At 45.8% G+C, this 13,094-nt stretch overlaps 18 non-coding genes and 1 pseudogene across 18 annotated transcripts; all 19 read left to right on the top strand.

Moving 5' to 3' along the window:
- The first annotated feature begins 146 nt into the window (after nucleotides 1-146).
- Nucleotides 147-265, top strand: LOC142580928 (5S ribosomal RNA). Its single transcript, XR_012828065.1, has one exon. It is a non-coding gene; the product is annotated as a 5S ribosomal RNA (ribosomal RNA).
- A 562-nt stretch (nucleotides 266-827) lies between these two features.
- On the top strand, nucleotides 828-946 carry LOC142580927 (5S ribosomal RNA). The gene has a single exon (XR_012828064.1). It is a non-coding gene; the product is annotated as a 5S ribosomal RNA (ribosomal RNA).
- Nucleotides 947-1,508: 562 nt separating this feature from the next.
- Nucleotides 1,509-1,627, top strand: LOC142580926 (5S ribosomal RNA). Its single transcript, XR_012828063.1, has one exon. It is a non-coding gene; the product is annotated as a 5S ribosomal RNA (ribosomal RNA).
- A 565-nt stretch (nucleotides 1,628-2,192) lies between these two features.
- Nucleotides 2,193-2,311, top strand: LOC142580925 (5S ribosomal RNA). The gene has a single exon (XR_012828062.1). It is a non-coding gene; the product is annotated as a 5S ribosomal RNA (ribosomal RNA).
- Nucleotides 2,312-2,876: 565 nt separating this feature from the next.
- LOC142580924 (5S ribosomal RNA) lies at nucleotides 2,877-2,995 on the top strand. The gene has a single exon (XR_012828061.1). It is a non-coding gene; the product is annotated as a 5S ribosomal RNA (ribosomal RNA).
- A 565-nt stretch (nucleotides 2,996-3,560) lies between these two features.
- On the top strand, nucleotides 3,561-3,679 carry LOC142580922 (5S ribosomal RNA). The gene has a single exon (XR_012828060.1). It is a non-coding gene; the product is annotated as a 5S ribosomal RNA (ribosomal RNA).
- Nucleotides 3,680-4,241: 562 nt separating this feature from the next.
- On the top strand, nucleotides 4,242-4,360 carry LOC142580921 (5S ribosomal RNA). Its single transcript, XR_012828059.1, has one exon. It is a non-coding gene; the product is annotated as a 5S ribosomal RNA (ribosomal RNA).
- Nucleotides 4,361-4,925: 565 nt separating this feature from the next.
- Nucleotides 4,926-5,044, top strand: LOC142580920 (5S ribosomal RNA). The gene has a single exon (XR_012828058.1). It is a non-coding gene; the product is annotated as a 5S ribosomal RNA (ribosomal RNA).
- A 562-nt stretch (nucleotides 5,045-5,606) lies between these two features.
- LOC142580918 (5S ribosomal RNA) lies at nucleotides 5,607-5,725 on the top strand. The gene has a single exon (XR_012828056.1). It is a non-coding gene; the product is annotated as a 5S ribosomal RNA (ribosomal RNA).
- Nucleotides 5,726-6,290: 565 nt separating this feature from the next.
- Nucleotides 6,291-6,409, top strand: LOC142580917 (5S ribosomal RNA). Its single transcript, XR_012828055.1, has one exon. It is a non-coding gene; the product is annotated as a 5S ribosomal RNA (ribosomal RNA).
- A 568-nt stretch (nucleotides 6,410-6,977) lies between these two features.
- Nucleotides 6,978-7,096, top strand: LOC142580916 (5S ribosomal RNA). The gene has a single exon (XR_012828054.1). It is a non-coding gene; the product is annotated as a 5S ribosomal RNA (ribosomal RNA).
- A 562-nt stretch (nucleotides 7,097-7,658) lies between these two features.
- Nucleotides 7,659-7,777, top strand: LOC142580915 (5S ribosomal RNA). Its single transcript, XR_012828053.1, has one exon. It is a non-coding gene; the product is annotated as a 5S ribosomal RNA (ribosomal RNA).
- Nucleotides 7,778-8,342: 565 nt separating this feature from the next.
- LOC142580914 (5S ribosomal RNA) lies at nucleotides 8,343-8,461 on the top strand. Its single transcript, XR_012828052.1, has one exon. It is a non-coding gene; the product is annotated as a 5S ribosomal RNA (ribosomal RNA).
- Nucleotides 8,462-9,023: 562 nt separating this feature from the next.
- On the top strand, nucleotides 9,024-9,142 carry LOC142580337 (5S ribosomal RNA; annotated as a pseudogene).
- Nucleotides 9,143-9,707: 565 nt separating this feature from the next.
- On the top strand, nucleotides 9,708-9,826 carry LOC142580913 (5S ribosomal RNA). The gene has a single exon (XR_012828051.1). It is a non-coding gene; the product is annotated as a 5S ribosomal RNA (ribosomal RNA).
- Nucleotides 9,827-10,391: 565 nt separating this feature from the next.
- Nucleotides 10,392-10,510, top strand: LOC142580912 (5S ribosomal RNA). Its single transcript, XR_012828050.1, has one exon. It is a non-coding gene; the product is annotated as a 5S ribosomal RNA (ribosomal RNA).
- A 563-nt stretch (nucleotides 10,511-11,073) lies between these two features.
- On the top strand, nucleotides 11,074-11,192 carry LOC142580911 (5S ribosomal RNA). Its single transcript, XR_012828049.1, has one exon. It is a non-coding gene; the product is annotated as a 5S ribosomal RNA (ribosomal RNA).
- Nucleotides 11,193-11,760: 568 nt separating this feature from the next.
- On the top strand, nucleotides 11,761-11,879 carry LOC142580910 (5S ribosomal RNA). Its single transcript, XR_012828048.1, has one exon. It is a non-coding gene; the product is annotated as a 5S ribosomal RNA (ribosomal RNA).
- Nucleotides 11,880-12,446: 567 nt separating this feature from the next.
- Nucleotides 12,447-12,565, top strand: LOC142580909 (5S ribosomal RNA). Its single transcript, XR_012828047.1, has one exon. It is a non-coding gene; the product is annotated as a 5S ribosomal RNA (ribosomal RNA).
- Nucleotides 12,566-13,094: the final 529 nt, after the last annotated feature.

Raw genomic sequence — 13,094 nt, 5'->3', positions numbered from 1 at the left:
ACGCAATTTTCTCTTTTCTAGCGCAGATCAACAAATTGAAACCACGTAATGAGACGTTTCCGTAACCCGTAAAGACTATTCATTGTAGCTGTAGAGAGCCGATGCTCCCTTTTAGATACAGGCAGCATCGGAAACCTTCGTTTCTCGCCATCGGCCATACCATGCTGAATACGCCGGTTCTCGTCCGATCCCCGAAGCTAAGCAGCATTGGGCTCGGTCAGTACTTGGGAGGGAGACCACCTGGGAACACCGAGTGCTGATGGCACCTTTCTTTTTAATTTTTTTTTTGCCTGCACTTCTTTTTTGTTGTTATTATTATTATTATTATTATTTTAGTTGGCATGTTTTGAATGTAGGCGTAAAGCTGTGGTGAGTGGACGCGCTGGCGAAATATAAGCACTCATCATCCGCAGCCTCTCGTGCGTCAACATCGATCTGAGCTTCGCGGGCACAAATTCAAAACGACATGAAGGACGTGGCATGATATTACGCGGAGTAATATGGCGACAAGAAGTGTCACTAATCGCGAAAATTGTTCGCATAAACTGCTAACTGCATCGCTATTACACGCATGCAGGTTGATAACATCACATAGACGGCAGCACATTCCAAGCCACATGTGCAAGCCGCAGAAAAGCACACACAACGTGTTACGTCCACTCTCCTCTGCACAACTCGCACACGCAATTTTCTCTTTTCTAGCGCAGATCAACAAATTGAAACCACGTAATGAGACGTTTCCGTAACCCGTAAAGACTATTCATTGTAGCTGTAGAGAGCCGATGCTCCCTTTTAGATACAGGCAGCATCGGAAACCTTCGTTTCTCGCCATCGGCCATACCATGCTGAATACGCCGGTTCTCGTCCGATCCCCGAAGCTAAGCAGCATTGGGCTCGGTCAGTACTTGGGAGGGAGACCACCTGGGAACACCGAGTGCTGATGGCACCTTTCTTTTTAATTTTTTTTTTGCCTGCACTTCTTTTTTGTTGTTATTATTATTATTATTATTATTTTAGTTGGCATGTTTTGAATGTAGCCGTAAAGCTGTGGTGAGTGGACGCGCTGGCGAAATATAAACACTCATCATCCGCAGCCTCTCGTGCGTCAACATCGATCTGAGCTTCGCGGGCACAAATTCAAAACGACATGAAGGACGTGGCATGATATTACGCGGAGTAATATGGCGACAAGAAGTGTCACTAATCGCGAAAATTGTTCGCATAAACTGCTAACTGCATCGCTATTACACGCATGCAGGTTGATAACATCACATAGACGGCAGCACATTCCAAGCCACATGTGCAAGCCGCAGAAAAGCACACACAACGTGTTACGTCCACTCTCCTCTGCACAACACGCACACGCAATTTTCTCTTTTCTAGCGCAGATCAACAAATTGAAACCACGTAATGAGACGTTTCCGCAACCCGTAAAGACTATTCATTGTAGCTGTAGAGAGCCGATGCTCCCTTTTAGATACAGGCAGCATCGGAAACCTTCGTTTCTCGCCATCGGCCATACCATGCTGAATACGCCGGTTCTCGTCCGATCCCCGAAGCTAAGCAGCATTGGGCTCGGTCAGTACTTGGGAGGGAGACCACCTGGGAACACCGAGTGCTGATGGCACCTTTCTTTTTAATTTTTTTTTTGCCTGCACTTCTTTTTTGTTATTATTATTATTATTATTATTATTATTTTAGTTGGCATGTTTTGAATGTAGGCGTAAAGCTGTGGTGAGTGGACGCGCTGGCGAAATATAAACACTCATCATCCGCAGCCTCTCGTGCGTCAACATCGATCTGAGCTTCGCGGGCACAAATTCAAAACGACATGAAGGACGTGGCATGATATTACGCGGAGTAATATGGCGACAAGAAGTGTCACTAATCGCGAAAATTGTTCGCATAAACTGCTAACTGCATCGCTATTACACGCATGCAGGTTGATTACATCACATAGACGGCAGCACATTCCAAGCCACATGTGCAAGCCGCAGAAAAGCACACACAACGTGTTACGTCCACTCTCCTCTGCACAACTCGCACACGCAATTTTCTCTTTTCTAGCGCAGATCAACAAATTGAAACCACGTAATGAGACGTTTCCGTAACCCGTAAAGACTATTCATTGTAGCTGTAGAGAGCCGATGCTCCCTTTTAGATACAGGCAGCATCGGAAACCTTCGTTTCTCGCCATCGGCCATACCATGCTGAATACGCCGGTTCTCGTCCGATCCCCGAAGCTAAGCAGCATTGGGCTCGGTCAGTACTTGGGAGGGAGACCACCTGGGAACACCGAGTGCTGATGGCACCTTTCTTTTTAATTTTCTTTTTGCCTGCACTTCTTTTTTGTTGTTATTATTATTATTATTATTATTATTTTAGTTGGCATGTTTTGAATGTAGGCGTAAAGCTGTGGTGAGTGGACGCGCTGGCGAAATATAAACACTCATCATCCGCAGCCTCTCGTGCGTCAACATCGATCTGAACTTTGCGGGCACAAATTCAAAACGACATGAAGGACGTGGCATGATATTACGCGGAGTAATATGGCGACAAGAAGTGTCACTAATCGCGAAAATTGTTCGCATAAACTGCTAACTGCATCGCTATTACACGAATGCAGGTTGATAACATCACATAGACGGCAGCACATTCCAAGCCACATGTGCAAGCCGCAGAAAAGCACACACAACGTGTTACGTCCACTCTCCTCTGCACAACTCGCACACGCAATTTTCTCTTTTCTAGCGCAGATCAACAAATTGAAACCACGTAATGAGACGTTTCCGTAACCCGTAAAGACTATTCATTGTAGCTGTAGAGAGCCGATGCTCCCTTTTAGATACAGGCAGCATCGGAAACCTTCGTTTCTCGCCATCGGCCATACCATGCTGAATACGCCGGTTCTCGTCCGATCCCCGAAGCTAAGCAGCATTGGGCTCGGTCAGTACTTGGGAGGGAGACCACCTGGGAACACCGAGTGCTGATGGCACCTTTCTTTTTAATTTTTTTTTTGCCTGCACTTCTTTTTTGTTGTTATTATTATTATTATTATTATTATTTTAGTTGGCATGTTTTGAATGTAGGCGTAAAGCTGTGGTGAGTGGACGCGCTGGCGAAATATAAACACTCATCATCCGCAGCCTCTCGTGCGTCAACATCGATCTGAGCTTCGCGGGCACAAATTCAAAACGACATGAAGGACGTGGCATGATATTACGCGGAGTAATATGGCGACAAGAAGTGTCACTAATCGCGAAAATTGTTCGCATAAACTGCTAACTGCATCGCTATTACACGCATGCAGGTTGATAACATCACATAGACGGCAGCACATTCCAAGCCACATGTGCAAGCCGCAGAAAAGCACACACAACGTGTTACGTCCACTCTCCTCTGCACAACTCGCACACACAATTTTCTCTTTTCTAGCGCAGATCAACAAATTGAAACCACGTAATGAGACGTTTCGGTAACCCGTAAAGACTATTCATTGTAGCTGTAGAGAGCCGATGCTCCCTTTTAGATACAGGCAGCATCGGAAACCTTCGTTTCTCGCCATCGGCCATACCATGCTGAATACGCCGGTTCTCGTCCGATCCCCGAAGCTAAGCAGCATTGGGCTCGGTCAGTACTTGGGAGGGAGACCACCTGGGAACACCGAGTGCTGATGGCACCTTTCTTTTTAATTTTTTTTTTGCCTGCACTTCTTTTTTGTTGTTATTATTATTATTATTATTATTTTAGTTGGCATGTTTTGAATGTAGGCGTAAAGCTGTGGTGAGTGGACGCGCTGGCGAAATATAAATACTCATCATCCGCAGCCTCTCGTGCGTCAACATCGATCTGAACTTCGCGGGCACAAATTCAAAACGACATGAAGGACGTGGCATGATATTACGCGGAGTAATATGGCGACAAGAAGTGTCACTAATCGCGAAAATTGTTCGCATAAACTGCTAACTGCATCGCTATTACACGCATGCAGGTTGATAACATCACATAGACGGCAGCACATTCCAAGCCACATGTGCAAGCCGCAGAAAAGCACACACAACGTGTTACGTCCACTCTCCTCTGCACAACTCGCACACGCAATTTTCTCTTTTCTAGCGCAGATCAACAAATTGAAACCACGTAATGAGACGTTTCCGTAACCCGTAAAGACTATTCATTGTAGCTGTAGAGAGCCGATGCTCCCTTTTAGATACAGGCAGCATCGGAAACCTTCGTTTCTCGCCATCGGCCATACCATGCTGAATACGCCGGTTCTCGTCCGATCCCCGAAGCTAAGCAGCATTGGGCTCGGTCAGTACTTGGGAGGGAGACCACCTGGGAACACCGAGTGCTGATGGCACCTTTCTTTTTAATTTTTTTTTTGCCTGCACTTCTTTTTTGTTGTTATTATTATTATTATTATTATTATTTTAGTTGGCATGTTTTGAATGTAGGCGTAAAGCTGTGGTGAGTGGACGCGCTGGCGAAATATAAACACTCATCATCCGCAGCCTCTCGTGCGTCAACATCGATCTGAACTTCGCGGGCACAAATTCAAAACGACATGAAGGACGTGGCATGATATTACGCGGAGTAATATGGCGACAAGAAGTGTCACTAATCGCGAAAATTGTTCGCATAAACTGCTAACTGCATCGCTATTACACGCATGCAGGTTGATAACATCACATAGACGGCAGCACATTCCAAGCCACATGTGCAAGCCGCAGAAAAGCACACACAACGTGTTACGTCCACTCTCCTCTGCACAACTCGCACACGCAATTTTCTCTTTTCTAGCGCAGATCAACAAATTGAAACCACGTAATGAGACGTTTCCGTAACCCGTAAAGACTATTCATTGTAGCTGTAGAGAGCCGATGCTCCCTTTTAGATACAGGCAGCATCGGAAACCTTCGTTTCTCGCCATCGGCCATACCATGCTGAATACGCCGGTTCTCGTCCGATCCCCGAAGCTAAGCAGCATTGGGCTCGGTCAGTACTTGGGAGGGAGACCACCTGGGAACACCGAGTGCTGATGGCACCTTTCTTTTTAATTTTTTTTTTGCCTGCACTTCTTTTTTGTTGTTATTATTATTATTATTATTATTTTAGTTGGCATGTTTTGAATGTAGGCGTAAAGCTGTGGTGAGTGGACGCGCTGGCGAAATATAAACACTCATCATCCGCAGCCTCTCGTGCGTCAACATCGATCTGAACTTCGCGGGCACAAATTCAAAACGACATGAAGGACGTGGCATGATATTACGCGGAGTAATATGGCGACAAGAAGTGTCACTAATCGCGAAAATTGTTCGCATAAACTGCTAACTGCATCGCTATTACACGCATGCAGGTTGATAACATCACATAGACGGCAGCACATTCCAAGCCACATGTGCAAGCCGCAGAAAAGCACACACAACGTGTTACGTCCACTCTCCTCTGCACAACTCGCACACGCAATTTTCTCTTTTCTAGCGCAGATCAACAAATTGAAACCACGTAATGAGACGTTTCCGTAACCCGTAAAGACTATTCATTGTAGCTGTAGAGAGCCGATGCTCCCTTTTAGATACAGGCAGCATCGGAAACCTTCGTTTCTCGCCATCGGCCATACCATGCTGAATACGCCGGTTCTCGTCCGATCCCCGAAGCTAAGCAGCATTGGGCTCGGTCAGTACTTGGGAGGGAGACCACCTGGGAACACCGAGTGCTGATGGCACCTTTCTTTTTAATTTTTTTTTTGCCTGCACTTCTTCTTTGTTGTTGTTATTATTATTATTATTATTATTTTAGTTGGCATGTTTTGAATGTAGGCGTAAAGCTGTGGTGAGTGGACGCGCTGGCGAAATATAAACACTCATCATCCGCAGCCTCTCGTGCGTCAACATCGATCTGAACTTCGCGGGCACAAATTCAAAACGACATGAAGGACGTGGCATGATATTACGCGGAGTAATATGGCGACAAGAAGTGTCACTAATCGCGAAAATTGTTCGCATAAACTGCTAACTGCATCGCTATTACACGCATGCAGGTTGATAACATCACATAGACGGCAGCACATTCCAAGCCACATGTGCAAGCCGCAGAAAAGCACACACAACGTGTTACGTCCACTCTCCTCTGCACAACTCGCACACGCAATTTTCTCTTTTCTAGCGCAGATCAACAAATTGAAACCACGTAATGAGACGTTTCCGTAACCCGTAAAGACTATTCATTGTAGCTGTAGAGAGCCGATGCTCCCTTTTAGATACAGGCAGCATCGGAAACCTTCGTTTCTCGCCATCGGCCATACCATGCTGAATACGCCGGTTCTCGTCCGATCCCCGAAGCTAAGCAGCATTGGGCTCGGTCAGTACTTGGGAGGGAGACCACCTGGGAACACCGAGTGCTGATGGCACCTTTCTTTTTAATTTTTTTTTTGCCTGCACTTCTTTTTTGTTGTTATTATTATTATTATTATTATTATTATTTTAGTTGGCATGTTTTGAATGTAGGCGTAAAGCTGTGGTGAGTGGACGCGCTGGCGAAATATAAACACTCATCATCCGCAGCCTCTCGTGCGTCAACATCGATCTGAGCTTCGCGGGCACAAATTCAAAACGACATGAAGGACGTGGCATGATATTACGCGGAGTAATATGGCGACAAGAAGTGTCACTAATCGCGAAAATTGTTCGCATAAACTGCTAACTGCATCGCTATTACACGCATGCAGGTTGATAACATCACATAGACGGCAGCACATTCCAAGCCACATGTGCAAGCCGCAGAAAAGCACACACAACGTGTTACGTCCACTCTCCTCTGCACAACTCGCACACACAATTTTCTCTTTTCTAGCGCAGATCAACAAATTGAAACCACGTAATGAGACGTTTCGGTAACCCGTAAAGACTATTCATTGTAGCTGTAGAGAGCCGATGCTCCCTTTTAGATACAGGCAGCATCGGAAACCTTCGTTTCTCGCCATCGGCCATACCATGCTGAATACGCCGGTTCTCGTCCGATCCCCGAAGCTAAGCAGCATTGGGCTCGGTCAGTACTTGGGAGGGAGACCACCTGGGAACACCGAGTGCTGATGGCACCTTTCTTTTTAATTTTTTTTTTGCCTGCACTTCTTTTTTGTTGTTATTATTATTATTATTATTATTTTAGTTGGCATGTTTTGAATGTAGGCGTAAAGCTGTGGTGAGTGGACGCGCTGGCGAAATATAAATACTCATCATCCGCAGCCTCTCGTGCGTCAACATCGATCTGAACTTCGCGGGCACAAATTCAAAACGACATGAAGGACGTGGCATGATATTACGCGGAGTAATATGGCGACAAGAAGTGTCACTAATCGCGAAAATTGTTCGCATAAACTGCTAACTGCATCGCTATTACACGCATGCAGGTTGATAACATCACATAGACGGCAGCACATTCCAAGCCACATGTGCAAGCCGCAGAAAAGCACACACAACGTGTTACGTCCACTCTCCTCTGCACAACTCGCACACGCAATTTTCTCTTTTCTAGCGCAGATCAACAAATTGAAACCACGTAATGAGACGTTTCCGTAACCCGTAAAGACTATTCATTGTAGCTGTAGAGAGCCGATGCTCCCTTTTAGATACAGGCAGCATCGGAAACCTTCGTTTCTCGCCATCGGCCATACCATGCTGAATACGCCGGTTCTCGTCCGATCCCCGAAGCTAAGCAGCATTGGGCTCGGTCAGTACTTGGGAGGGAGACCACCTGGGAACACCGAGTGCTGATGGCACCTTTCTTTTTAATTTTTTTTTTGCCTGCACTTCTTTTTTGTTGTTATTATTATTATTATTATTATTATTTTAGTTGGCATGTTTTGAATGTAGGCGTAAAGCTGTGGTGAGTGGACGCGCTGGCGAAATATAAACACTCATCATCCGCAGCCTCTCGTGCGTCAACATCGATCTGAACTTCGCGGGCACAAATTCAAAACGACATGAAGGACGTGGCATGATATTACGCGGAGTAATATGGCGACAAGAAGTGTCACTAATCGCGAAAATTGTTCGCATAAACTGCTAACTGCATCGCTATTACACGCATGCAGGTTGATAACATCACATAGACGGCAGCACATTCCAAGCCACATGTGCAAGCCGCAGAAAAGCACACACAACGTGTTACGTCCACTCTCCTCTGCACAACTCGCACACGCAATTTTCTCTTTTCTAGCGCAGATCAACAAATTGAAACCACGTAATGAGACGTTTCCGTAACCCGTAAAGACTATTCATTGTAGCTGTAGAGAGCCGATGCTCCCTTTTAGATACAGGCAGCATCGGAAACCTTCGTTTCTCGCCATCGGCCATACCATGCTGAATACGCCGGTTCTCGTCCGATCCCCGAAGCTAAGCAGCATTGGGCTCGGTCAGTACTTGGGAGGGAGACCACCTGGGAACACCGAGTGCTGATGGCACCTTTCTTTTTAATTTTTTTTTTGCCTGCACTTCTTTTTTGTTGTTATTATTATTATTATTATTATTTTAGTTGGCATGTTTTGAATGTAGGCGTAAAGCTGTGGTGAGTGGACGCGCTGGCGAAATATAAACACTCATCATCCGCAGCCTCTCGTGCGTCAACATCGATCTGAACTTCGCGGGCACAAATTCAAAACGACATGAAGGACGTGGCATGATATTACGCGGAGTAATATGGCGACAAGAAGTGTCACTAATCGCGAAAATTGTTCGCATAAACTGCTAACTGCATCGCTATTACACGCATGCAGGTTGATAACATCACATAGACGGCAGCACATTCCAAGCCACATGTGCAAGCCGCAGAAAAGCACACACAACGTGTTACGTCCACTCTCCTCTGCACAACTCGCACACGCAATTTTCTCTTTTCTAGCGCAGATCAACAAATTGAAACCACGTAATGAGACGTTTCCGTAACCCGTAAAGACTATTCATTGTAGCTGTAGAGAGCCGATGCTCCCTTTTAGATACAGGCAGCATCGGAAACCTTCGTTTCTCGCCATCGGCCATACCATGCTGAATACGCCGGTTCTCGTCCGATCCCCGAAGCTAAGCAGCCTTGGGCTCGGTCAGTACTTGGGAGGGAGACCACCTGGGAACACCGAGTGCTGATGGCACCTTTCTTTTTAATTTTTTTTTTGCCTGCACTTCTTTTTTGTTGTTATTATTATTATTATTATTATTATTTTAGTTGGCATGTTTTGAATGTAGGCGTAAAGCTGTGGTGAGTGGACGCGCTGGCGAAATATAAACACTCATCATCCGCAGCCTCTCGTGCGTCAACATCGATCTGAACTTCGCGGGCACAAATTCAAAACGACATGAAGGACGTGGCATGATATTACGCGGAGTAATATGGCGACAAGAAGTGTCACTAATCGCGAAAATTGTTCGCATAAACTGCTAACTGCATCGCTATTACACGCATGCAGGTTGATAACATCACATAGACGGCAGCACATTCCAAGCCACATGTGCAAGCCGCAGAAAAGCACACACAACGTGTTACGTCCACTCTCCTCTGCACAACTCGCACACGCAATTTTCTCTTTTCTAGCGCAGATCAACAAATTGAAACCACGTAATGAGACGTTTCCGTAACCCGTAAAGACTATTCATTGTAGCTGTAGAGAGCCGATGCTCCCTTTTAGATACAGGCAGCATCGGAAACCTTCGTTTCTCGCCATCGGCCATACCATGCTGAATACGCCGGTTCTCGTCCGATCCCCGAAGCTAAGCAGCATTGGGCTCGGTCAGTACTTGGGAGGGAGACCACCTGGGAACACCGAGTGCTGATGGCACCTTTCTTTTTAATTTTTTTTTTGCCTGCACTTCTTTTTTGTTGTTATTATTATTATTATTATTATTATTTTAGTTGGCATGTTTTGAATGTAGGCGTAAAGCTGTGGTGAGTGGACGCGCTGGCGAAATATAAACACTCATCATCCGCAGCCTCTCGTGCGTCAACATCGATCTGAACTTCGCGGGCACAAATTCAAAACGACATGAAGGACGTGGCATGATATTACGCGGAGTAATATGGCGACAAGAAGTGTAACTAATCGCGAAAATTGTTCGCATAAACTGCTAACTGCATCGCTATTACACGCATGCAGGTTGATAACATCACATAGACGGCAGCACATTCCAAGCCACATGTGCAAGCCGCAGAAAAGCACACACAACGTGTTACGTCCACTCTCCTCTGCACAACTCGCACACGCAATTTTCTCTTTTCTAGCGCAGATCAACAAATTGAAACCACGTAATGAGACGTTTCCGTAACCCGTAAAGACTATTCATTGTAGCTGTAGAGAGCCGATGCTCCCTTTTAGATACAGGCAGCATCGGAAACCTTCGTTTCTCGCCATCGGCCATACCATGCTGAATACGCCGGTTCTCGTCCGATCCCCGAAGCTAAGCAGCATTGGGCTCGGTCAGTACTTGGGAGGGAGACCACCTGGGAACACCGAGTGCTGATGGCACCTTTCTTCTTAATTTTTTTTTTTGCCTGCACTTCTTTTTTGTTGTTATTATTATTATTATTATTATTTTAGTTGGCATGTTTTGAATGTAGGCGTAAAGCTGTGGTGAGTGGACGCGCTGGCGAAATATAAACACTCATCATCCGCAGCCTCTCGTGCGTCAACATCGATCTGAACTTCGCGGGCACAAATTCAAAACGACATGAAGGACGTGGCATGATATTACGCGGAGTAATATGGCGACAAGAAGTGTCACTAATCGCGAAAATTGTTCGCATAAACTGCTAACTGCATCGCTATTACACGCATGCAGGTTGATAACATCACATAGACGGCAGCACATTCCAAGCCACATGTGCAAGCCGCAGAAAAGCACACACAACGTGTTACGTCCACTCTCCTCTGCACAACTCGCACACGCAATTTTCTCTTTTCTAGCGCAGATCAACAAATTGAAACCACGTAATGAGACGTTTCCGTAACCCGTAAAGACTATTCATTGTAGCTGTAGAGAGCCGATGCTCCCTTTTAGATACAGGCAGCATCGGAAACCTTCGTTTCTCGCCATCGGCCATACCATGCTGAATACGCCGGTTCTCGTCCGATCCCCGAAGCTAAGCAGCATTGGGCTCGGTCAGTACTTGGGAGGGAGACCACCTGGGAACACCGAGTGCTGATGGCACCTTTCTTTTTAATTTTTTTTTTGCCTGCACTTCTTTTTTGTTGTTATTATTATTATTATTATTATTATTATTTTAGTTGGCATGTTTTGAATGTAGGCGTAAAGCTGTGGTGAGTGGACGCGCTGGCGAAATATAAACACTCATCATCCGCAGCCTCTCGTGCGTCAACATCGATCTGAACTTCGCGGGCACAAATTCAAAACGACATGAAGGACGTGGCATGATATTACGCGGAGTAATATGGCGACAAGAAGTGTCACTAATCGCGAAAATTGTTCGCATAAACTGCTAACTGCATCGCTATTACACGCATGCAGGTTGATAACATCACATAGACGGCAGCACATTCCAAGCCACATGTGCAAGCCGCAGAAAAGCACACACAACGTGTTACGTCCACTCTCCTCTGCACAACTCGCACACGCAATTTTCTCTTTTCTAGCGCAGATCAACAAATTGAAACCACGTAATGAGACGTTTCCGTAACCCGTAAAGACTATTCATTGTAGCTGTAGAGAGCCGATGCTCCCTTTTAGATACAGGCAGCATCGGAAACCTTCGTTTCTCGCCATCGGCCATACCATGCTGAATACGCCGGTTCTCGTCCGATCCCCGAAGCTAAGCAGCATTGGGCTCGGTCAGTACTTGGGAGGGAGACCACCTGGGAACACCGAGTGCTGATGGCACCTTTCTTTTTAATTTTTTTTTTTTGCCTGCACTTCTTTTTTGTTGTTATTATTATTATTATTATTATTATTTTAGTTGGCATGTTTTGAATGTAGGCGTAAAGCTGTGGTGAGTGGACGCGCTGGCGAAATATAAACACTCATCATCCGCAGCCTCTCGTGCGTCAACATCGATCTGTACTTCGCGGGCACAAATTCAAAACGACATGAAGGACGTGGCATGATATTACGCGGAGTAATATGGCGACAAGAAGTGTCACTAATCGCGAAAATTGTTCGCATAAACTGCTAACTGCATCGCTATTACACGCATGCAGGTTGATAACATCACATAGACGGCAGCACATTCCAAGCCACATGTGCAAGCCGCAGAAAAGCACACACAACGTGTTACGTCCACTCTCCTCTGCACAACTCGCACACGCAATTTTCTCTTTTCTAGCGCAGATCAACAAATTGAAACCACGTAATGAGACGTTTCCGTAACCCGTAAAGACTATTCATTGTAGCTGTAGAGAGCCGATGCTCCCTTTTAGATACAGGCAGCATCGGAAACCTTCGTTTCTCGCCATCGGCCATACCATGCTGAATACGCCGGTTCTCGTCCGATCCCCGAAGCTAAGCAGCATTGGGCTCGGTCAGTACTTGGGAGGGAGACCACCTGGGAACACCGAGTGCTGATGGCACCTTTCTTTTTAATTTTTTTTTTTTGCCTGCACTTCTTTTTTGTTGTTATTATTATTATTATTATTATTATTTTAGTTGGCATGTTTTGAATGTAGGCGTAAAGCTGTGGTGAGTGGACGCGCTGGCGAAATATAAACACTCATCATCCGCAGCCTCTCGTGCGTCAACATCGATCTGTACTTCGCGGGCACAAATTCAAAACGACATGAAGGACGTGGCATGATATTACGCGGAGTAATATGGCGACAAGAAGTGTCACTAATCGCGAAAATTGTTCGCATAAACTGCTAACTGCATCGCTATTACACGCATGCAGGTTGATAACATCACATAGACGGCAGCACATTCCAAGCCACATGTGCAAGCCGCAGAAAAGCACACACAACGTGTTACGTCCACTCTCCTCTGCACAACTCGCACACGCAATTTTCTCTTTTCTAGCGCAGATCAACAAATTGAAACCACGTAATGAGACGTTTCCGTAACCCGTAAAGACTATTCATTGTAGCTGTAGAGAGCCGATGCTCC

This window comes from Dermacentor variabilis, chromosome 4 (genome assembly GCF_050947875.1).
Source record: "Dermacentor variabilis isolate Ectoservices chromosome 4, ASM5094787v1, whole genome shotgun sequence".
In the NCBI taxonomy this organism is placed as follows: domain Eukaryota; kingdom Metazoa; phylum Arthropoda; class Arachnida; order Ixodida; family Ixodidae; genus Dermacentor; species Dermacentor variabilis.
This window is presented reverse-complemented; position numbering and strand designations above follow the sequence as displayed.